The following is a 24,184-nucleotide window of genomic DNA, read 5'->3' as shown; positions in this document are numbered from 1 at the left end:
CTGACATAATTTTCAGCAGTGTCTTTTTGGGTCCACCTACTAGAGTAATGGAAATTAAAAAAAAAAAAAAACTAAACAAGTGGGACCTAATTAGACTTAAAAGTTTTTGCCCAGCTAAGGAAACCATAAACACAACAAAAAGCCTACAGAATGGGAGAAAATGTTTGCAAATGATGCAACTGACAAGGGATTTATCTCCAAAATATACAAACAGCTCCTACAGTTCAATATCAGCACCTGTCTTGACTCCCATCTAACCCAGAGAGCAGCCCACATGCCTATATCTCTACTGCGAGCTGTGGCAGAGGTGAGGTGCAAAAGAGAGTTACCTGGGACCATGCGTCCATACAGTCCTGCTAGGAGAGCATCTCTTAATGGAACTGAACTGCAGCCTCAGACGTTGTGAGCTGTTGTGCACCTATCCACACCTCAGCTTTTTCTCCCTTTAAAGCCTGCATTCTCAAAATATGCAAGAGTATAATGGCTGGTTGCAGGCCTTGGAACTTGAATATGTTTATGTTGGAATGTAACCATGCATACATAAACAGGACCAATCTGAGTTTTTCTCTCTGTTTACTACAGTTTTTTTTTTTTTAAGTGGAAATAGCCTTGAGCCTATATGTCAGGGTTTGAATTTCTATCTCATAGTGTGTTGTTAAGATTAAACAAAAGAAAACATGGGGAAAATATTTTAAAATGTAAGGAAAAGGAATATTCTGGGAAGATAACAGCTTGTTTTCTTTTAGTCCTGTTTCCAATCTTTCCCACATGAGCCAAATGACTGCTAGAATTGGAAAGAAGTTGGTTGGAAGTGAGGCTTTGGTTCTGCAGGAGTTATGGTGAGGCAAAGCTTCCTGCCTTCATTCGTGGATGAGATCCTAAAGACCAGTACCAGAGGGAACTGCAATGAGACTCAGAAATATCAAGTCTTGAGAAAACCATGACTTCACCTCTTTGTGGGCCCCTAACAGAAGGTCACCGTCTCCATGTGTGGGGCTGGGTTCCTGGTGCTCAGGAGGCCAAGAATTAACTGGATGGATGGAGTCCTCCACGCCCTTAGGCTGAGAGAGGGAAAGCAGACCAGGGATCCAGTAAGGGATTCCCTGTGATGCCTTCAGAGACTTATGGAGTACAGAGCACTTAACTTCCCACTGCTCACCAGGCTTCAGAAACCCCAGTAATTACACTTGAGAAGAGCAAATTTCCTGGAGTTAAAAATAATTTTAGTGCAAAAGTTTTTGGTTTGATTGAAGGAGAGGATGGTCAGAGTAGAGACTGAATCCAGGGAATCAATGGGAAAAAATTCTTAAAACAGCAAAAACACAAAGAGAGAAATTATGATAAAAAGATAAGAGACATGAAAGATAGATGCTGAACATCTAGATGCACATAAAACTTAAGAAAATGTATCTGAAAACCTGAGTCACAGGATAAAAGAGCATGTTTAGGTCCAGGAAGTATGGATAAGATGAGAAAAGACAGCCGCAGAAGCACACCTGGAAATTCTGAGAACCTTCCTGTGAGATGAGGTTACACATAAAGGGAAAGATTCATGCTGTTATGCTTGCATTTCCAATCCTTATAGTGAAATCTAGGAACAGTGTTACAATTCCTAGAGATAACAGATTTCAGGAGTTTAACCTGAGAATCTCTTACAAAAAACTGTAATTCACTTGGCATGCTAAGCAATTCAATTAAGACTTTATAATAATTCAGATAATATATCTCTGAGGAAAACACAATGGTCTAGAAGAGATTCTAACTGAACAAGTGAAGGAGAGATGAATAATCAAGCCAGGGAAATGTGACATGAAGTGGAGATTGTGCACAATGCATCTGAGAATGAATCAGTGCTTATTTGTGTGTTTACTTAGATATAGATGGATAATGAGAGACTGAGATGATAAATATAATTTATGTGTGATATAAATGCCAAATATGATTAATATGATGGAGAGAAAAGACACAATGTATTGGAAATTCAACTAATAGTTTAGAACTAAAATTGCTAATTCTTAGTAAGTCCAAGGACTTGAGCGGAGGCGAAAAGTAAAATCATTCAAATTCTTCAACTTTGATGGGAGGTCAAAGAAAGAAACGTCTGTATGTAATCTTATGGAGAAGTGGAAAATTATAGAATAGCACATTTTGTTGGTGTAAATGGTTTTTATTTTTGCTTCAAATAATTGTAGTGAAATAGGTTTCAAAAAGAGAAGATAATCATTAAAGAACTGGGGAGAAATCTATTAGTATCATTTCCAAATGAGTATAGGAAAATAGCAAGCAGCCATAATCATCAAAGTAGAAAAATAAGAGAAAAGTAAGTAAAATGGATGTTTAAAATAAAGGAAGAGGAATAAAATTATGTCAATGATTTTATTAAATATGAAAACTGCATTCTCAGATTAAAAGTGTCAACTGACATAAAAATATAATTAACTGCCATTTGCAAGAAGAACTGTTAAAATGATTTTAAAGAGTTGTGTAAAGAAAATGCAAAGAAACAAGAGGCAAAAGGAACATCCATGTAGAATTTAAAGGTAAAAGCACCAAGTCAGGACTTCCCTGGTGGCCTAGTGGTTAAGCCTTCACCTTCCAACGCAGGGGACATGGGTTTGATCCCTCCTGGGGCAGCTAAGAGCCTGCATGTCTCCTGACCAAAACATAAAACAGAAGCAATGTTGTAACAAATTCAATGAAGACTTAAAAAAATATGAGCTTCATGTTACAAGTACTAAGTCATGAGGAAAAACGATTCAGTTCAGTTCAGTTGCTCAGTCGTGTCCAACTCTGTGCGACCCCATGGACTGCAGCGTCCTGGGCCTCCCTGTCCATCACCAGCTCCTGCAGCTTGCTCAAACTCATGTCCATTGAGTCAGTGATGCCATCCAACCATCTCATCCTCTGTTGTCCCCTTCTCCTCCCGCCTTCAATCTTTCCCAGCTCAGGGTCTTTTCCAAGGAGTCAGTTCTTCGCATCAGGTCGCTAAAGCATTGGAGTTTCAGCTTCAGCATCAGTCCTTCCAATGAATATTCAGGACTGATTTCCTTTAGAACGGACTGGTTGGATCTCCTTTCAGTCCATGGGACTCTCAAGAATCTTCCCCAACACCACAGTTCAAAAGCATTGGCTTTCTTTATAGTCCAGCTCTCACATCCATACATGACTACTGGAAAAACCATAGCTTTGACTAGACAGACCTTTACTGGCAAAGTAATGTCTCTGCTTTTTAATATGTTGTCTAGGTTGGTCATAACTTTTATTCCAAGGAGCAAGCGTCTTTTAATTTCATGGCTGCAATCACCATCTGCAGTGATTTTGGAGCCAAAAAAATAAAGTCTCTCTCTGTTTCCATTGTTTCCCCATCTATTTGCCGTGAAGTGATGGGACCAGATACCATGATTTTAGTTTTCTGAATGTTGAGCTTTAAGCCAAATTTTCACTCTCCTCTTTTACTTTTATCAAGAGTCTCTTTAGTTCTTCTTTGCTTTCTGATGTAAGTGTGGTGTCATCTGCATATATGAGGTTATTGATATGTCTCCCGGCAATCTTGATTCCAGCTTGTGCTTCTTCCAGCCCAGCATTTCTCATGATGTACTCTGAATATAAGTTAAATAAGCAGGATGATGATATACAGCCTTGACATACTCCTTTCCTGATTTGGAATCAGTCTGTTGTTCCATGTCCAGTTCTAACTTTTGCTTCTTGACCTGCATACAGGTTTCTCAGGAGGCAGGTCAGGTAGTCTGGTATTCCCATCTCTTTAAGAATTTTCCACAGTTTGTTGTGATCCACACAGTCAAAGGCTTTGGTGAAGTCAATAAAGCAGTAGTAGATGTTTTTCTGGAACTCTCTTGCTTTTTCAATGATCCCACAGATGTTGGTAATTTTGTCTCTGGTTCCCCTGCCTTTTCTAAATCCAGCTTGAACATCTGGAAGTTCATGGTTCACGTACTGTTGAATCCTGACTTGGAAAATTTTGAGCATTACTTTGCTAGCTAAACCAGTTAAACCACTTAGAAGCCTATAAAAAAAGATGAGAAGACAAAATTGTAAAAATACAGAATGGAAAGGAACAACCATGCAATAGAAAGAATTTTAAGAGCTGACTACAAGAAGACAACTGGACAGTTGACTGAAGGTGGTAGAAGGGGCTAAGTTTAGCTTTGAAGAAGGCACTAGTCTTGATGTATTTCAAAATAAATTGTGTCTAATCTTTAAAAATAGATTATTCAAAAAATATATAAAAATTTATTTAATGAATACTATTTAGTAAAAGACAGAAATTGCCCCATTTTATTCATGGAGATAGTATCATATTCATGGTGAAAACTGATAAAGAAACTACAGTCTAAAGAAGAAAATTTATATCATGCTACAAACATAGAGGCAAAACTTCTAAATCAAATAAGTGACTGTGTGGTTAATCACTCAGTCGTGTCCAGCTCTTTGTGACCCCATGGACTGTAGCCCTCCAGGTTCCTCTGCCCATGGGAGGTTCCAGGCAAGAACACTGGAGTGGGTTGCCATTCCCTCCTCCCGGGGATCTTCCAGACCCAGGGGTCAGACCTGCGTCTCTTGGATCGCAGGCAGATTCTTTTACCACTGAGCCAAGGGGCAAGTCAAAATCAGTGAGTACGATTCAGTAGTTGATCAAGAGTTTAAACCATCATATCCAGGTAAGTTTAATGTAGAAAAATATTGGTTTAATTTAGGAAAGTTATCATCATAACCCTAATAGATGAATAATAATATTAAAAACTGATAAAAGATATTTAATATCCAGCAGCCACTCCTATTAAAATTAGGTAAAAGAGTATTAGAGGGAAACCAAATGTAATGAAAATCTATTTACCAAAAATCAATGGAAAATATTATCCTAAATATTGAAACAATTAAATAGAATACTAAATAAAAGAATTATTTTAAATAACATTAAAATAGTTAAAGTTGGGATTAGATAGAACAACCTTTTATTATTTTTATTTAACATTAATCTAGAGGTTCAAGAAAATGAAACAAATGAGCCATGAAAGAACATGGAAGCACTGGAAAAAAAGATAATTTTTTTTTTTTTTTTTTGCCAAGATGGATTTGATACAACATAATCTTACCTGCTAAGATTTGACTTTAAGTCTGAAATCCAAAGAGTAAAAAATCTACTGAAAGAAATAAGTGACTTTGGTAAGGTGTAAAGAAGCACTTTTTCTCTATACTAGCAATTAGCATTTAGAAAAGGACTTGGAATATTCTCCTTAAAACAACGATAAAATCAGATCATACTAGGAATTAGTGGGTAAGGCACAGGACTGACATGAAGAAACTTATAAAAATCTACTGTAAATATGGATAGACACACCTGTGCATACGTGTTAATCTGTACACATGTAGGATACAAGTTTACATATATATACTTCATGTACTAGGGGTATATACGTATATATACATAAGTTTTACATGTATATATGAAAAGATATATGAAAAAGAAGGCTGTCTTGTCTTCCAAGATACTAAGTCATACTACAAAGTCACATTGCTGTGATATTGACGTAGGCTTGGAGAGTGGATGAACGGAACAAAATACACATTCCAGAAATGGATCTTAATTATATATGAGAATATATGTAAGGGCAGTATTTTAATTTAGTGGGAAAGCATAAATTTAATAAACTGTGTTGACTTGGTATTCCATGCATATGGAAGAGATGATATCAGACTTCTGTCTTACATTATGTACAAAAATAAATTCCAGATGGATTAAAGACCCTTTTTTTTTTTTTCTGAAGAATTTGAGAAAAAGACAATGCTTTTTTACCCCTAAACACAGCAGTGTGTATTTCCTAAAACATTTGCGATATAATCCCAACCACGGTAAAAATGGCAATTCCGTTTGCTAGCATATTGTTATCTCATCTGTGGTATTAGACAATCACAGTCATCCCTCTAGGGTCTTATTAAGCTGAAGAAGAATTGTAATTTCCTTTTCTGGCTCAGGAATCATTTCAGAACATCCTGTCACCCTGGATTGTCAAGTCTATTTAGTCTCCTTTAATCTGGAAGAGTTCCTCAGTCATGCTCGATTTTTGTAAAGATTTGAGGAGAATAGCCCAGTTATTCTGCAGACCAGACCTCAGTTTGCTCTGCCTGCTATAGCTGTGGGCTTTCCTCACCATGCCTTTGACGGATCTGTTGTTTTCTTTTGTTACTTTCAAGCTGTTTCAAGCTTGAAACCACTGTTTTAAGCAGGGGCCTATCCACTGATCTGAGGCCTCTCGATGGCAGAAATGCCTGGAGCCCTGGGCCAGGGACTTCTACCAAGGCCCCTTGTGGACCTCAGAAGACCTCCTGCTGTCAATCACAGCCGATAGAATAGAACCCATCATTTCCATATTACCTGGAAACCTTCAGTCAGTTCAATTCAGTCTCTCAGTTGTGTCTGACTCTTTGTGACCCCATGAATCGCAGCATGCTAGGCCTCCCTGTCCATCACTAACTCCCAGAGTTCACTCAGACTCACATCCATCGAGTCAGTGATGCCATCCAGCCACCTCATTCTCTGTCCTCCCCTTCTCCTCCTGCCCCCAATCCCTCCCAGCATCAGAGTCTTTTCCAATGAGTCAACACTCCGCATAAGGTGGCCAAAGTACTGAACTTTCAGCTTTAGCATCATTCCTTCCAAAGAAATCGAAGGGCTTATCTCCTTCAGAATGGACTGGTTGGACCTCCTTGCAGTCCAAGGGACTCTCAAGAGTCTTCTCCAACACCACAGTTCAAAAGCATCAATTCTTCAGCACTCAGCTTTCTTCACAGTCTAACTCTCACATCCATACATGATCACTGGAAAAACCATAGCCTTGACTAGATGAACCTTTGTTGGCAAAGTAATGTCTCTGCTTTTGAATATGCTGCCTAGGTTGGACATAACTTTCCTTCCAAGGAGTAAGCATCTTTTTTTAGATTCCCCATATTCTTCTTAGATCCACACTGATGATTGTTTATAAACAAGTGGAAACATTTTGCCTACTTACTGGCCACAGAGATAATTATATTTGAGGCAACACTCTAGTGTGCAAACCGAAGTCAGTCAGTCACATAATCAAATTTTACACTCAGCTAAATCCGGCCCTCATGACAAGCCCACCCAGAAAGGAGAAGTACTCTGCTTCATAAAGTCTCTTAACTCCACAGTTTCTTTCTGGAATTGGCAGGTAGTAGTTGTCGTTGTTGTGAATACCAATGTTTTTTGGCCAGCTATCAATAGAGTTTTATTTCCTATAAACTCTTTTGGCCTTGTGCCCTTCCAACACATCAAAGGCTCAGGGAGTCAGATCTTCAGCCTTTCCTTTAATAGGTGTAATTTAACACCCTGCTTTTTTTTTGCACAAATGCCAACATTGTAACCTTCATCACAGTGTGCGTAAACTGGCTGCCTCCTGGCTGTGAACTGGCTGAGTGAAAAATGCATTGCCTCGGAAACCACAGCTCTGCAGCTTTCCTGAATGTTTAATTAGTTTAGTTAGGGAGCAGGACTTGTGATACTTCCTAGGTCAGATCTTGTTTCCACTACTTTACTACCCATTTGACTTTGAGCAATTTAATTAATATCACTGTGTCTGAACTTTCTCACTTATCAAATGGAAATATTTATGTTACATATTTGATCGGTACTTATATTAATGTGAGGAAGAAATTAAATATTGACACATGGTACACAACACCATACAACAACATTTAGTAAGTGTGTTAGCTGAACCAAACCTGGGTTCCTTGCCCAAATGCAGTGAAGCCAACCTACGGACACCGGGTTGTGGTGAAGGAAAGTGCAAGAGCCAAGCAAGGAGTCCAGGCAGCTGGTGCTTGAAAGACCTGTACTCCCTGGTGGCGTTCAGGGAAAGGTTTTTAAAGGCATGGTGAGCAGGAGAGGGTATGGAGTGTGTGATCAGCTTGCGGACGTTCTTCTGGTTGGTTGGTGGTGAGGTAATCAGGAGTCAACATTGTCAACCTCCAGGTTTCAACTGGTCTGGGGTTTGTGTGCTGGTGAGCAGCACACAATTAACTTTTCCCACCCTGTGGGGGTGTCAGTATCTGCAAAACTGCTTGAAGGACATGGCTCAGAATGTTATCTACAGCCCTTGAAGAGGACATAAAGGTCCTCCACCTTCTTTAGTAACTCAACTATTACTGTTTTTTATTGCTTGTTTTGGTTTTTTTCCCCTTCCTTTCTGTATTTTCTCACTTCTCTGATTAAATTTGCTCAGGGAGCATCTGGGAGGCTAAAGATTTTTTTACAGACAAGAGGCATGTGGAGGGCATGGGGCACAGGGGGTCTGTCCTGGGAAGGCCCCCATAGGATCTTGCTCAGTCACAAATGGTGATGATTGTTATAACTGGTTATTATGCCTCTTTGGTAAACTGTGTAAATGAATGCTTTGGGTACCAGTTGATGTATAACCACAGACCTTCTAGTTTAAAACAAAGCGACTTTATTATGCTCGCAATCTATAAGTCAAGGGTCGAGCAGGGCTTGGCTGGGTGTGGCGTCAGCTGGTGTCATCCTGTCACTTGCAGCGGGTCGCCGGGATGATCTTGGAGAGTCCAAGAAGGCTTCACTTGCTTGTGGTCTTACTGGTCTGCAGCTTGGGGGGCACAGCAGGGACCCTGGTCTCAGCTTGGTCTCTCTCCTCCATGAGTTCCAGGTCTTTCCCGGATGGTCTCTCTAGCTGGAGCATCTGACTGCTTTAGTACCCAGGGCTCCAGAGTAAGTGTTCTAAGAATCCAAAGAAGAGCTACAAATCTTCTCGCGTTGTTTCAGAAGTTGCCACGTGTCGCATACGCTGCATTCTTTCGGCTTCACAGGACTAGCTCATGTTCATGGTGGGAAAGGACCGTATGACTGCATGAGTACTGGCAGGCGTGACTCTTGCGCCGTCTTCAAGACAAGCCGTGGCAGCGAAAAACAGTGTTTCTTCCAGGAGTATTCTTCTGTATCTGTGTGCCAACTAATGGTTACTCATCAGTCGGGCATGTGTCCAAGATGTGTTATTGCAAAAAAATGCTTAAAAAAAATACTACAGAGTCATCTCATGGAGTGACTTGAAATTTTCTGAAAATGCATCCTGGGATAGAGATTGGCTAGAGAGATCAGAGGAGAGTATGACTAAGAGCAGACTCCTTTCTAGAGTCAATATTTCCTAATGTTTCACTTCTAATTGCAGATTGAAGAACATATTTCTTGGTCATTGCTCCCACTAGGCTATGTTAAAAGCCACCCCTTTACCTCAGAGGCTTATAATAATAAACGTTTATTCCCTCCTCTCCTGTCTGTAAATCAGCTGTGCTCTGCTGGGCTCAGCTGAGATCATTTGCAGTCAGCTGGATTAGGATTCAGGATTTGGGTGGGTCCAAGTATGTCCCGAAGAATTGATGCTTTTGAACTGTGGTGTTGGAGAAGACTCTTGAGAGTCCCTTGGACTGCAAGGAGATCCAACCAATCCATCTTAAAGGAGATCAGTCTTGGGTGTTCTTTGGAAGGACTGATGCTAAAGCTGAAACTCCAATACTTTGGCCACCTCATGGGAAGAGCTGACTCATTGGAAAAGGCTCTGATGCTGGGAGGGATTGGGGGCAGGAGGAGAAGGGGACGACAGAGGATGAGATGGCTGGATGGCATCACTGACTCGATGGACGTGAGTTTGGGTGAACTCCGAGAGTTGGTGATGGACAGGGAGGCCTGGCGTGCTGTGATTCATGGGGTCGCAAAGAGTCGGACATGACTGAGCGACTGAACTGAACTGAAGTTTGTCCCACCTGTTTCCTCATTCTGGAATCATGATAGAATTCTGAACTTCTGGTGAAATTCAGCAGCTCTAGAGGCTAAAGCAAAGCATGCAAGCACCTGTGAGACATCTGTCCACGCACTGCCCACTTACATTCACTGGCCAAATCAAACCACAGGGGTAAGCCCAGAGTCAGAAGTGCCGGGAATTCTCTTCTCCCCACAGGAAGGCATAGGGGAAAGGAATAAGTGTGAACAGCTGGCATTCTCCAGCATGGAGAGCCAGGCATGGTGGAATAAAGAGCCAGTTCCCTGGACCTTGCTGAATGGATCTTCAGTTTTTCCATTTGTAAAGCTCTATCTCCCATCCAGTAGAAGAGAGCATCATCTTCTGATAATTTTTTAGGAGCACTCAGAGTTCACTCCAAAGTTTCAGATTTTAATTGTCTAACATATAGAAATTATTACCCTTTTTTTGAACTTTCTGTTATTTATATTCATACTGTGTTTATGCAATACCAACACCATATTTAGCTATTGACAATGCATAAGGAATTGGTCTCTGCCCTGAGGAATTTATTTTAGAGCAATTCAAGCTGCTTAAATCAGTGTCAGGCTCTCAACTTTGAACAGATAGCTGTGGAGAGGAGATAAGCTTTTGAAGATGCAGCAGAAATGGTGTTTATAGAGGGAATGAAAATGGGAGAGATGACAGGCAACCACGAAAGGGAAAGTTTATCCAAACTTGCAAAACGAATAGTAGGAGAGGGAAAAAATGAATGGTTCAGGTGATGGAACAGTCAAAGGTGAGGCTCCAGCTCGACTTCATCCTCTGCATTTTCAGCAGTCCTGAGGAATTGAGACATCAACTGGGTTTATTCTTTGGCAGACATAAGCTCTTGAAGTTTTGACTTCAGCTTTATCACGTCTCCGTCTCATACGTGTTCTGTGCTGATAACATGGCTAGTTCTCACTGAGGATGGTGCAGTCCCTGCAGGCATGTTGTTAATAGAAAGTTTGATACACTTCAGTGATTTTCTAACCTAGAGTAACACCTGAACAGAGGCTGAAACAGTAACTTCTAATATGTTATAATTTGAGGGTTTCCACAGACATCTGTTGGAGAAGGCAATGGCACCCCACTCCAGCACTCTTGCCTGGAAAATCCCATGGATGGAGGAGCCTGGTAGGCTACAGTCCGTGGGGTCGCTAAGAGTCAGACATGACTGAGTGACTTCACTTTCACTTTTCACTTTCATGCATCGGAGAAGGAAATGGCAGCCCACTCCAGTGTTCTTGCCTGGAGAATCCCAGGGACAGGGGAGCCTGGTGAGCTGCCATCTATGGGGTCGCACAGAGTCGGATACGACTGAAGCTACTTAGCAGCAGCAGCATAGACATCTGTTGGAGAAGGAAATGGCAGCCCACTCTAGTGTTCTTGCCTGGAGAATCCCATGGACAGAGGAGCCTGGCAGGCTACAGTCCATGGGGTTGCAAAGAGTCAGACATGACTTAGTGACCAAACCATAGGCATCTGTGCCTTTAAAATAATTCCTACACCTAAACTCACCCTGTACTTGATAATCCTGAAATGCCTTACTCCGCATTAAGGAATTAAGATGATAAGTAAGACTATGGTGTCTCATAGATATATAGCTCCTTGGATGGACACTGACAAGGGAGATGTGATGGCAAGATCCTGCTGGTAAAGAGCCCTTGTCATTGTGAGCTGTCTGCTTATTCTGGGCAGTCCTCTCCAGCCTCTGTGAAAGTGAAAGTGAAGTCGCTCAGTCGTGTCCAACTCTTTGCGACCCCATGGACTGTTGTCCACCAGGCTCCTCCATCCATGGGATTTTCCAGGCAAGAGTACTGGAGTGGGTTGCCATTTCCTTCTCCAGCCTCTGTAGTGGGGGTTTGTTCTTGGCTGCTCAAAATCCATGGACTTTTCCAGGATGAACCCATCATTGTCTTTTGGCAAATTCTCTTTCCCGCTTTGGGAGTAGTATTTGGTAAGTGTGTAAACTGAGGTGCCCTGTTCTGTTACCTCCCTTCTGTGATGGTCTTTTTTAAAGAGTTTCTGATGTAGACCATTTTTAAAGTTTTTATTGAACTTGTTACAACATTGCTTCTGTTTTATGTTTTGGTTTTTGGCCAGGAGGCATGTGGGATCTTCTTTCCCCACCCGGGGATCAAACTGGCACCGCCTGCATTGGAAGCTGCGGTCTTAACCACTGGACCACCAGGGAAGTCCCTGTGATGGTCTTTTGATGTGTCGACTTGGCTATTCTCCTGTCCTTGGTTATTTAATTTTATATTATTTTAAATTTTCATTGGCATGAGAGAGCCAAAGAATATTTCTTACACTACGTCAGATCTACCACTCTAAGGATCCTCCATCCCCCATGCTCTGTTTGAGGAGTTAGAGGAGATGGGCCTCATCCCTTTTCCACAGAGATGGAAGGAAGATCTGAGAGTGGAAAGTGCAGCTGAGGCACCGGGGCTTAACTGGGGACTCTCAGCTCCTCAGTATTGCTTCTACTCTGTGTCTTAGCTATGATATGCCTGTAATTTTGTTTCTAATTTTTATTGGAGTATAGTTGGCTTACAAAGCTGTATTAGTTTCCTGCGTACAGCAAAGTGAATCAGTTATACATATACACATATCGACTCTTTTTTAGAGTCTTTTCCCATATAGATCATTACAGACTATTGAGTAGAGTTCCTTATCCTATAAGTAAATCCTTATTAATTATCTATTTTATCTATATTAGATGGGTTTCCCTGATGCCTCAGTGAGTAGAGAATCTACCTGCAATGCAGGAGATGTGGGTTCAGTTCCTGGGTCAGAAACATCCCCTGAAGAAGGGAATGGCACCTCACTCTAGTATTCTTGCCTGGAAAATCACATGGACAGAGGAGCCTGGTGGGCTACAGTCCATGGTGGTGTCAACACTCTCTATTTTCTGCACTATTTTACTTTCTTATGTAATCTTGAAATTACAATCTTAATCTGTGCCCTATATATAATATCTTTAGGTCATTGAATTTTGCATAGTTCCATGAGCAATTTCCCAAATTTCTTTTTATCTTTTGTTGATTTTATTTTAACCAAGAGGGAAAAAACAATCTTAAAGAAAATTAAACACTGTATGTGGATATTGCTTAGGTATTACAAGTACTTTTTTAACCCTGATGTTTTGAAATCTTTTTCCAAAGAAAGTGTCTGAACAAGATCCTCTGATCATTCCTTCTTAGCTTATTTTTACTCTATTTCCAATCCTGCTTCATAGCTATTGCGTTGTCTTAGTAAATTTTCCTTTTGCTTGGCCACAGAAGAACAACAAAACATACTGACAAGCCCATTTGTGTCACTTGCAATAAGAACAAAAATACTTACCTAATATGGCCCATGAGCATTCTGATGGACAAAACTTGGATTCCTTGCAAACCTAAAGTCCCAGAATATATTCAAACAAATAGATGAACCCATGAAATGCCCTGTAATCAGATTGAATCTGCCTTCTCTTTTGTTTTAAGGCATGGGGCACACAGGATCTCAGCTGCACGACACGGGACCTTTAGCGGAGGTCTGCAGTCTCTCTAGTTGGGGTGTGAGGGCTTTGTTGCCCCGTGGCATGTGGGATCTTAATTCCCCAACCAGGGATCAAACCCATGTCCCCTGCATTGGAAGGTGGTTTCTTAACCACTGGACCACCAGGGAAGTCCCGCAACTGGGTCTTGAAAAGTGGAAGAGGCAGGCCGAGGACAAGCCAGCGTCAGAGGGATGCTGCGATAGGAAGGCTCAGCTAGCTGTGAACGTGAAAGGAGCTGGGAAGGCAGTGCAGGGCCCAGCAGCCAAGAAGGCAAGGGGCCGAGTCTCCTCTAAGCCTCCGGAAGGAACGCAGCCAGTCACTACCTTGAGATAACCCAGCGTGACCTGCAGCGAAGTTCTGAGCTACAGAGCATAAGACGATCAATCTCTGCTGTGTTAAGCCAATAAGTTTGTGGATAATTTGTTATGGTAGTGAGAAAACTATTAGACTCTATAGCCTATAAGTGTAGCAGGAAGAACAGAGCTGAGCACAGAATCTGGGGGTGGTCGTATAGCGGGGAGTGCGGATCATGTCCCTGCTCTACCGTTTACTGGCGAGAGGTTCACCTCTCTAAACTTCGGTATTATCATCTCCAGAATGGGCAGAAGATGCCTGCCTTTCAGGTTTCTTTTTCCTATAAATTAGAGATAATACAGGCTTAGCTTGTAAGCATCTGAACTCTCTCCCTGGCTCTGACCAAGGCTGGGATTCAGGGTGGTACCTGGTACCATTGAGGAGAGAGAGGTTGATTGTGATAGGCTGGGAAATGTAGGTCGAAGGGGAAACTGAGGTTTGCAGGTGGCCAGGTCAATATGGGCTCAGGAAGAGAGTCGGTGACTGGGAACTCAAAGACACAGGGCAGATAGGCCGTGACTGTCTGTGGGCAGAAAGCTAGCAGTCTGGTCTGGCAGGACCAAGGAACGAGGTCAGGACTGGGGTTACTGGAGCAGGTCCCGGGGCAAGGGTAGAAGCAGGACCCACTGACTGGGCAGGGAAGATCCCCTGGAGCAGGGCATGGTGGCCCACTCCAGTATTCTTGCCTGGAGAATCCTGTGGACAGAGGAGCCTGGCGGTCCACAGTGCATGGGTCACAAAGAGTGGGACTTGACTGAAGTGACTTATCACGTATGCACGGTAATGCAGTAAATATAGATTCTAGCTGTTACCTTATCTTAGAAAAGAGCAAGAGAATTCCAGAAAAACAGCTACTTCTCCTTTATTGACTATGCTTTGACTGTATGGATCACAACAAACTGTGGAAAATTCTTAAATACATGGGAATACCAGACCACCTCACCTGCCTCCTGAGAAATCTGTTATGCAAGTCAAGAAGCAACAATTAGAACCAGACACAGAACAACAGACTGGTTCCAAATTGGGAAAGGAGTTGTCAAGGTTGTATATTTTTACCCTGCTTATTTAACTTATATACAGAGTACATCATGAGAAATGCTGGACTGTCAAGTTTGCTGATTCTTCTGCCAGCTTATATTTACTGCTGAGCCCCTCCAGTGAATTGTTAATCTTGGGTTTGCATTTTACTATCTGGTTCTTTTTAATGTATATATATATATATATATATATATATATATATATATATTTACCTTTTATTGATCTCTATTTACAGAGACATTGTCACCATACCCTTATTTCTGTAAGCACAATTTCATTTCCTTGTCTTCGCATCATTCTCTTAATAGCAGCTCTGAGGCTTCCCTGTCTGCCCAGTTCACCCTCTGGGCCTCCTCAGAGGCAGATCTTGTTGCTTTTTTCCCCTGTGGATGGGTCACAGTTTCCCTTTTTTTTTTCTTCACGTCTCATAATTTTTGGTTGAAAACTGAACATTTTAGATGCTACACTGTTGCAGCTCTGGATACTGATTCCCCCCCACCCCCACCCCAGGAACTGTTGTTTTATTTGCTTGCTTGTTTGTCTGCTCGGTGACTTGGCTTCGGCTGTTTCGACCTGGAGTAAACCGCCTGGCAGACAGGCTTGTTCACAGAGCTGGGGAAGGAGGGCAGGTGAGAGAATGAGTCAGAGACTTCTTATTCTTGCCAAGATTTAGTAGATTTTCATGAATGAATGTTTCTCTACTTGATGTATTCTCACAGGACACTTTCTATAGACTTCAAAGGATTAAAACAACTCTTTCTGCCTCAGTTAAATTTCTGTTTTACCGAGGAGAGTTTTCACTGAGACCCTTGTTCTGCCGTTCTGGAAGCACTGCTTCTTCTCTTGTTTTCACTGTTTGCTTAACTAAAAGATATCCTTGGGAATTCCCTGGTCGTCCACACACAGAAGACTGCGTGTTTCACAATCTGTAGCCAGTTTCAATCCATGGTCAGGGAACTAAGATCCCACATGCCATGTGGCATGGTCAAAATGTAAATAAATAAATAAATGAATAAGTAAATACATAAATAACATCTTTTATTTATTTGAATCTAGTTGTTATGAAGCAAAGCAATCCTCTTGATCTTTAAGTAGGTGAAAGCAAATTATCTGTGTGACTTCATTCCAACGTTAACTTTGATAAATGAGAATTTTTGAAATGTGCCCAACTTGGATTTGAGATCACTGACACCATGTTAGTTTATCCCCCAGCAGGAGTCCGTGGCCTCTGGGAGGCAGCAGTGTGAAGGCGAGGTTTCTCTCGGAAGCACCAGTTTCCATACGGTGATGGATGGTGGCTTCCTTCAGAGATCTTGGGACGAGTCTGACTGTAGAGCTGGAGGTTTGCAAAGCCGGTCCTCCAGAGGTCTCTGTGGACACTTAGTAGAATTGGTTTTCACCTAGTAAGAAAAAAAAGTGATAAATGAGCTAACAAATTAAACCTTCAGGTTAAAATAAAGGGTTTAAGTGTCAACTAAAGAAACACAGGTAAAGATCAGAGTACAAATGTGGTTAATAGCATATGTTGGAGAAGGCAATGGCCCCCCACTCCAGTACTCTTGCCTGGAAAATCCCATGGATGGAGGAGCCTGGTAGGCTGAAGTCCATGGGGTCGCTAAGAGTCGGGCACAAATGAGCGACTTCACTTTTACTTTTCACTTTCGTGCATTGGAGAAGGAAATGGCAATCCACCCCAGTGTTCTTGCCTGGAGAATCCCAGGAACAGAGGAGCCTAGTGGGCTGCTGTCTGTGGGGTCGCACAGAGTCGGACATGACTTAGTGACTTAGCAGCAGCAGCAGCAGCAGCGTATGTTAGTCAGTACGTTGAGAAAACAGAGTTTTTTGAAGCAGTTTTGAAGTAGAGGAAAGGAGGTCATCGATGTGCTGCGAGAGGACATGGGACGCTTCACCGTTGACATTGTGCAAGAGAGCCCACCTGCGCTTCACCCACTCCTCCAGCCGGCCTCCAGGAGGCTTTCAGATTCGTGAGCCACTATTTTCCTCATTGTATACATAGTGACTGTGTTGTTACGGATATGAAAAAAGCCTCCATTCATCTTTATTGAACAAATAGGTTCAAGGTATAGGGGGTAATATCCAAAACATATAAGGAACTCAAGCAACTCAACAGCAGAAAAGAACAAATAATCTGATTTAAAAATTGGCAAAGGACCTGAATAGACATTTTGATGCAAAACATATAAATGGCCATCGAGTACAGAAAAAGGTGCTAAGCATCTCTAATCATCAGAAAAGTGCCAATCAAGTAGACAAGGAGCTATCACCTCACACCTGTCAGGATGGCTGTTCTCAGAAAGACAAGAGGTAACCAGTGTTGGCAAGGATGTGAAAAAAGAATTCTGGTACAGTCGGTGGACATGTAAACTGGTGTAGCCACTGTGGAAAACAGTTTCGTGTTTCCTCAGAAAATTAAAAGTAGAACTATCGTGTGGCCCAGCAATCCCGCTTCTGGGCATGCATTCAAAGGAGATGCAATAGTCATCTCGATGGGAACTCTGTGCCTCTCCATGTTCACTGCAGCGTAGTTCACATAGCCAAGACATGGAACCAATTCAATTATCCATCCGCAAATGAGGGGGTAAGGAAAGTGTGATATGTGTGTGGTGTGTGCATATACACACACACACACATATACACATATAGACAGATGTGTGTCTGTACATATATACACACATACATATGCACACATGTACACATGTAATGGAATATTATTCAGCCACAAAAAGGAAATTCCTGTGACACCATGAATGAAACTTAACAGCATTAAGCTATGTGAAAAAAATCAGAGAAAGACAAGTACTGTACAATTTCACTTGTATGTGGAATCTGAAAAAGATAAAAATCACTGAAACTGGTAGATTGGTGCTTGTTGGGGGCTGGGGTGTTGGGGAAATGGGGAGATGTTGGTCAAAGGCTACAAACTTTCTGTTATAATACAAGAGTTCTAGGGAGTTCTAGGGAACTAATGGTGACCAGAGTTAACAGTACTGTAATGTATATGAAATTTTCTAAAAGTAGATGTAGCAAATCCATACACATACACACACACACACATACACACACACACACAGGCATGCACACACACACCAGCGCAGCTGCATGAGGTGCAGATGTGCTGACTGGCCTGCCGTGAGCATTTCACAGAGCATGCAGGCATCACAGAGCCTCGTCACTCACCTCAATTGGCAAATGACGTCGTGTGAACTTACACCTCAGCAGAGCTGAGGGGAAGAAGACCTACTCGTTGCTGGTTCAGTCACTGACCGGTTGTGGAGACAGAAACCACACTAGTTACTGTAACAGAGAAAAATGGGCATTAATGATTGCTTACATTCATGGGTCTGAGTTCTCACGTGCGTGTCCATGTGGGATTCCTTTCTTGGTCTCCTTGATCATTGATGTCCTTTGTGGTCAGTTGAATAGTGTCCCTCAGTGAGTACGTCCATGTCCTCAGAGCCTGTGAACGTGACCTTGATTCAAAAGGGGTCTTTGAAAACGTAAGTAGGACTCTTGAGATAAGACCACCCTGGATTGCCCAATGACAGGCCCCTAAAAGAAACGTGGAGAGGAGAGACAGGTGGGTGCGGCAGAGGGGGCCGCTTGCAGAAGGAGATGGGCTCGGAGTAACGCAGCCACAGGCGGGGAATTCCTGACGCCACCAGAGGCTGGAGAGCTAAGGGAGCTTCCACCTCTAGAGGCTTCAGAGAGAATGTGGTTCTGCTGTGCCTCAATTTCACACTTGTGACACCCAGCATTGTGCGAGAATAAATTTCTATTGGTACAAGCCACTGGTTGTGGTAACTCCTATGGCAGCCTTTGGAAATAAATATGTACTTCCATCTCATGCTCCCACTTCAGTTTATTTAATGTTTATCTTTACAATCCAGCGTCTGTGTGTTCCATGTAGATCCGTGGACTCTCCTGATACATGTCTAGGCTTCTTAGCAATAAAAGGAATTCAAGTTTTAAATGGCCAAAAGCAACCAAATCTACCAACAAAATACCAATGCATTTTGAATGTGCCAGACCAATTCCAAGGGTAAATAATCCATCCCAAATGCACTAGGAGTCTCCTTGGAAATTATTCTCCCAGGCTTGGTTACCCTCACTCCATCTATTTTATTAGCAAAATGATAAAAGTCATCCACTGTTGACAAGAGAAGCAGCCATGAACACATATTCCTGGAGTTGCTATAAATGGTCCCCAACGGTTTTAGATGATAAGTTGACAATATCAGGTAAGAGTCGTAAAGATAACACCATCCACCTTGGTGACACGGCTTTTAGGAGTATGTTCCAAAGAAGAAGTACAGAAGACAAAAGTTCTGCGAAGGCATTTCTGTACCTAAATAAAACAAAACAAATAAAAAGTCCTAGAATAGTTCAAAGGCCAGACTGTGGTTTAATAAAATTCATTTATACAGTAAAATTTTATTTTAGACCCTTCTGAGTACTGAGGATAAATGGTATATAAAGCAAAATCATATCCCCAAGATACACACACACACACATATTTGTTGTTGTTATTTAGTTGCTAAGTCATGTCTGACTCTTGAGACCCTATGGACTATAGCCAGGCTCCTCTGTCCATGAGATTTTCCAGGCAAGAATACGGGAGTAGGTTGCCATTTCCTTCTCCAGGGGATCTTCCTGACCCAAGAATCAAACCCACATCTTCTGCATTGGCAGGCAAATTCTTTACCACTGAGCCACCAGGAAAGCCCAATACATATATATATATATATATACATATATGTATATGTGTACCTATGTATATATGTGTGTGTATATAGGTATATACATGTGTGTGTGTGTGTGTATATATATATATATATATATATATACATTTCTTTATGGCTAACAAAATGGTTTTGATTGAGATTATCTTATTTAGCATTTACAATAATCCAGTGATGATGGGGGATGATCCCTCATGTTAAGATGAAAAAGCTGATTACAGGAGAGGCCAAGTAATTTTCATAGCTTTCTGTAATTAAGTAATAGACAGAAATTGGATGGAACCTGTTAACATTTGATGTTGTTTCTAATTTAAGTGCATTCACTGTAGAGTTTTTTGTTTGTTTGTCAAATAAACCACATAGTCAGGGGAGAAAAAGAAAGTTTAAACCAAATTCATATTCTTTCCTGTGAATTAAAACACTCTGAGCCCTAACAGGTTCAGTATAACAATGGCCTTCAAGTAGGGAGCAGTGTGTGCGTGTGTGCTGGGGTGTTGATGGCGGGGTAAAGGGAAGCCATGTCCCAAAGGTACTTCTCAAAATTCTTAAGGAATAAGGTTTTAATTTAGAATATATTGCAGTTTGAAAAATCTCTCCTGGTGATGTCTGTACACTCTTACAAGGAGAGTGTTTAGAGTTAATATGAATTGAGCACTTGTCTTGGGCCAGCTATGCCCAAGCGCTTTACATATGAGGTCGTGTTACCCCGTGAGGCAGGAAACACGGGCAAACCAGCTCTGAAGCCAATAATTGTAAACCTGGCACTGACTGCCTCTTCTTCCCCGGCCAAGTCGAAGTGAGTGGAGTGTTAAGCTAAACTTAGAAACCACATTGAGTAGGAAAGACAATCTGGAGGAGAAAATGTAGATCCTGCAATGTAGCCTATATGACAGCCATATCATATATTATTGTAAATGGAATAATTCTGAAGTAGCTGCTGCAAAAGTCACATTTTGTTGAAGTTGAGCACAGCTCTGTTGCAGGCTCCTTGGTACATTCATCCTGGTAGACCTCAAATTACCAACCTGCACAATTTGGTGAATCACATGTACTTCCTCACTTATTGATTACTTTGATCTTTGCTATTTTGTGTAACTAAATGTTTGGTTATAAATTCACACTACAGCTGAATATAATTAAAAATCATCAAAGAATGGGAAATGAGCTTAACTAGCATCTGAAGGTGTTGTTATTATTCTTCATTGTGATCATCACGCACAGATGAGATTTATTAGTTTGTGGTGTTGGTCTGTATTACATTCACTTCTTTATAATCAAAGGGACAGGATTCCAGGTTATCTCAATAGAGTACTTGTGGTCAAGCATAAAGCTGCAGTTTATATCCTATGCTCTGAAAGCTTATCTTTTTAAGCTTAGCATTTTAATTATGGGAGTTTCATACATTTTCTTCTGTGCCTCAAAATTTCACCGAAAATTCATGTCAGCCTTTCACTTTACCTTCCTCCTAATAAAAGGGAAGAATATTTTAGTAATTATCACCCTTCACCATATAATTGTTTGTTTAGAAAATCATAGTAGATGGAATAGAACATTTTATTGTGCAGCCAAGAGGGAAACCATAAAAGCTTCCAGTGGGCTGGTTGGTAAATATATGGTTTGTCTCTATCATGGAGTGCTAACAGCTTCCCTACATGGATTGTGAAATGCAATCACCATTTTATAATAAATTTAGCTGACCCAGAAAGTGCTAAGTGATTGCTCATGGTCACCAAACATTAGCTTCCATTTGAGGACTTCCGCTAGGTCACCTGATAAGCATATCACAATGTCTGTATTTGAAAATGATCTAGGAATCCTCAATTGCCAATCAAATTCCAAGCCCTGTGTCCAGATGTTATTACATTATTTGAACCCATTGTTATCAAACTTGAGCATGAATCAGAATCACTTGGAGGGCTGTTAAATCATAGACTGCTGGGTCCCTTCCCAGAGGCTCTAATTTAGTGAGTCTGCAGTAGAGTTGGCCCTTCACAGGTTCGAGCTGTGTGGGTCCACTTATACACGCCTTGGTTTCAATAGGAAATACTACATTACCATACGGGCTTCCCAGGTGACTCAGTGGCAAAGAACCTACCTGCCAATGAAGGAGATGTGGGTTTGATCCCTGGGTTGGGAAGATCCCCTGGAGGAGGAAATGGCAACCCATTTCAGTATTCTTGCCTGGAAAACCCCATGGACAGAGGAGCCTGATGGGCTACAGTCCATGGGATTGCAAAGAGTCAGACACAACTGAGCCACTAAACAGGAATAACAGTGAACAATACCACACAGGACCCACAGCTGGTGGAGTCTGCAGACTCAGGGCCCTCGGATACAGAGGAGTCTTGTATATGGAGGGTTGACTATAAATTATATGTGAATATTTGGCTACCTAGGGTCAGCACTCCTAACCCATGTGATGTTCAAAGGTCAACTGAAGTGCCTAAAATTCTGGATTTCTAGAAATCTCCCAGGTGCAGCTCATGCTTATGGTGTGTACATTGAGAGCTACTGGCATGAGCACTAATGTTTATTATTTAAACAATGAGAAGCCCTGGGTTGGAAAATGAAGTATCAAAGATGATCAGTGTATCAGCATAGCCTTCTCACCTCATCGCACGGTGACAAGATAGCTGCTGAGTGTGAAGTCCTTCATGAAGAAGTGGGAGTGCCTAGGGAGTAGAGGGACCATCTTTCCAGGTGTGTTTCTTTAATCCACGAGGAAATCCTCCCAGATGTCCTCAGCAGACCTCTTTTGGTCATAAGAGAGTCACATATCTAGTCCCTAACCAGTCATTAGCAAGGGGAGTAGGATGACCATGCTAGAGTTGGAGGAATTAAGATTTACCTCTGAGATCACAGATCTAGAGAAGAGATTGGTGGTTGCCAAGGGGCAGAGGCTTGGGAGAGGGCTGGAATAGGAGGTTAGGGTCAGCAGATGTAAGCTTTCATACGCAGAATAGATGAAAACAAGGTCCTACTGCATAGCACAGAAAGCTGGATTAAACATCCTACGATAAGTCATAATGGAAAAGAATATAAAAAAGAATATATATATATATACCTGAATCCCTTTCCTGTACAATAGAACCTAACATAATATTGTAGGTCAACTGTACTTTAATAAAAAACACTGATAGAAAAGATTTACCTCTGTGTAGAAGTTGGGTCATTTTTCTAAGCACATTACCTGGTGGAGGAAAGGGAATACCCCAAACATAAGCATGACTTGATCTGCAAGAAAGAGCTGGGTAAAGGGTTTGGAATGTGCAGCCAATAGTATCCATTCTACTAGATACTGAAGATCTTGCTCAGCTTAGCTTGATAACAGTGTAACTGCAATAATGAGAAAGGCCCTTGGTGCTTCTATCTGCCATGTAACTGGATGCGACTGAGCACGCACACACGCAAGGAGGATCCTGGTTAGCAGGCTACTCCATCTTGGATGGTTTAGTACAGATAGACTGCTCTTAGAATAGCATAGCTTGCTCCAAAGAAGTAAAGTGATTTCCCTCAGGCGGAAACGGATTGTATTTGACATGTTTAAAATAATAGCTAAGCTAATATGTTAGGAATAGAGCTTCACAGTTTTAATTTTCTTGCCAAAGAAAAATGAGAAGCAACGCGCATGCTTCACAAATAGGGTGAGAATGCAGCTTCTCCGAAGGGCTGGGGGAGGGGGTGTGAACTGTCATCCACAGAGGAAGCTCTTCTGTCCCACATCCTTCCTTCATCTGCTTTGTGCTCTTCCTCACCCTCCGTTTGTTTCTCCAAAATATGGTAACAGAAAGCCGAAGCTTCTAAATTAGGAACAGAGGAAAACTTCAACAGTACTTTGAAAGGGAAAAGTACCGATCAATTCTATATATCTCTTGCAGATTCATGTATTTACGGATTTCTAAGACTGCCTTTGGCATACTGGTGGGAACTGGTTTCTGTCTCCCTGTGAAAAGTGATATGAAGTCATAGTTGTGAAATCAAATAAACTCTGGGCCTTTAGAGATGATATCTTAACACTGATAAACTAGTAAGTTGTAATAAGATGGTCAGGAAATGATCAGTTTTAAGTATTTATTACCTTTGGCTTAAAATTATTTTTTTATTGAAGTATAGTTGATTTACAATGTTGTGTTAATTTCTGCCGTACAGAAAAGTGACTCAGTTATACACAGAAGTACATCTTTTTCACTATGGCTTATTCCAGGATATCAAATGGTATCCTATGGTATACAGTAGGATCCTATCATTTATCCATTCTATATGTAATAGTTTGCATCTACTAACCCCAAACGCCAGTTACCTTTGTTTTTAATATAATTTATTGCAAGTGTATATAAATTGATCTTTAATATAGTTTATTTAACTGGCTCACAAATTTCCTGGAAACTTATGAGCTGGTAGGAGCCAGCTCCAGTACACCACTGGATATATTATACACAGGGAAGTAGATTAGACCTGTTTAAGCCAGATGAGTGATATAATTGCTTTTGTGTTCATTCAAGATTCTGCTGCTAAAATGAATTGCATTAGAAATGTATGCCAGCTCTACCAGCTGGAGCCCATTCAGATTTGTGTGACCCCATGATGACCCTATCTTCCCATGACTCTGAGTATCCTAAGTCATAATCAACCATAACTCAAGTCATAAAATCCCAAGACAGGTG

At 41.4% G+C, this 24,184-nt stretch overlaps 1 long non-coding RNA gene across 1 annotated transcript; it reads right to left on the bottom strand.

Annotated features, from left to right (window-relative positions):
• Nucleotides 1-15,824: 15,824 nt before the first annotated feature.
• Nucleotides 15,825-22,406, bottom strand: LOC129644572 (uncharacterized). The gene is made up of 3 exons (XR_008710832.1): nt 22,131-22,406; nt 17,959-18,075; nt 15,825-16,160 (listed from the first exon to the last, which is right to left on the bottom strand). It is a non-coding gene; the product is annotated as an uncharacterized LOC129644572 (long non-coding RNA).
• Between the last annotated feature and the right edge of the window lie 1,778 nt (nt 22,407-24,184).

Source organism: Bubalus kerabau, chromosome 2 (assembly GCF_029407905.1).
Source record: "Bubalus kerabau isolate K-KA32 ecotype Philippines breed swamp buffalo chromosome 2, PCC_UOA_SB_1v2, whole genome shotgun sequence".
Lineage (NCBI taxonomy): Eukaryota > Metazoa > Chordata > Mammalia > Artiodactyla > Bovidae > Bubalus > Bubalus kerabau.
This window is presented reverse-complemented; position numbering and strand designations above follow the sequence as displayed.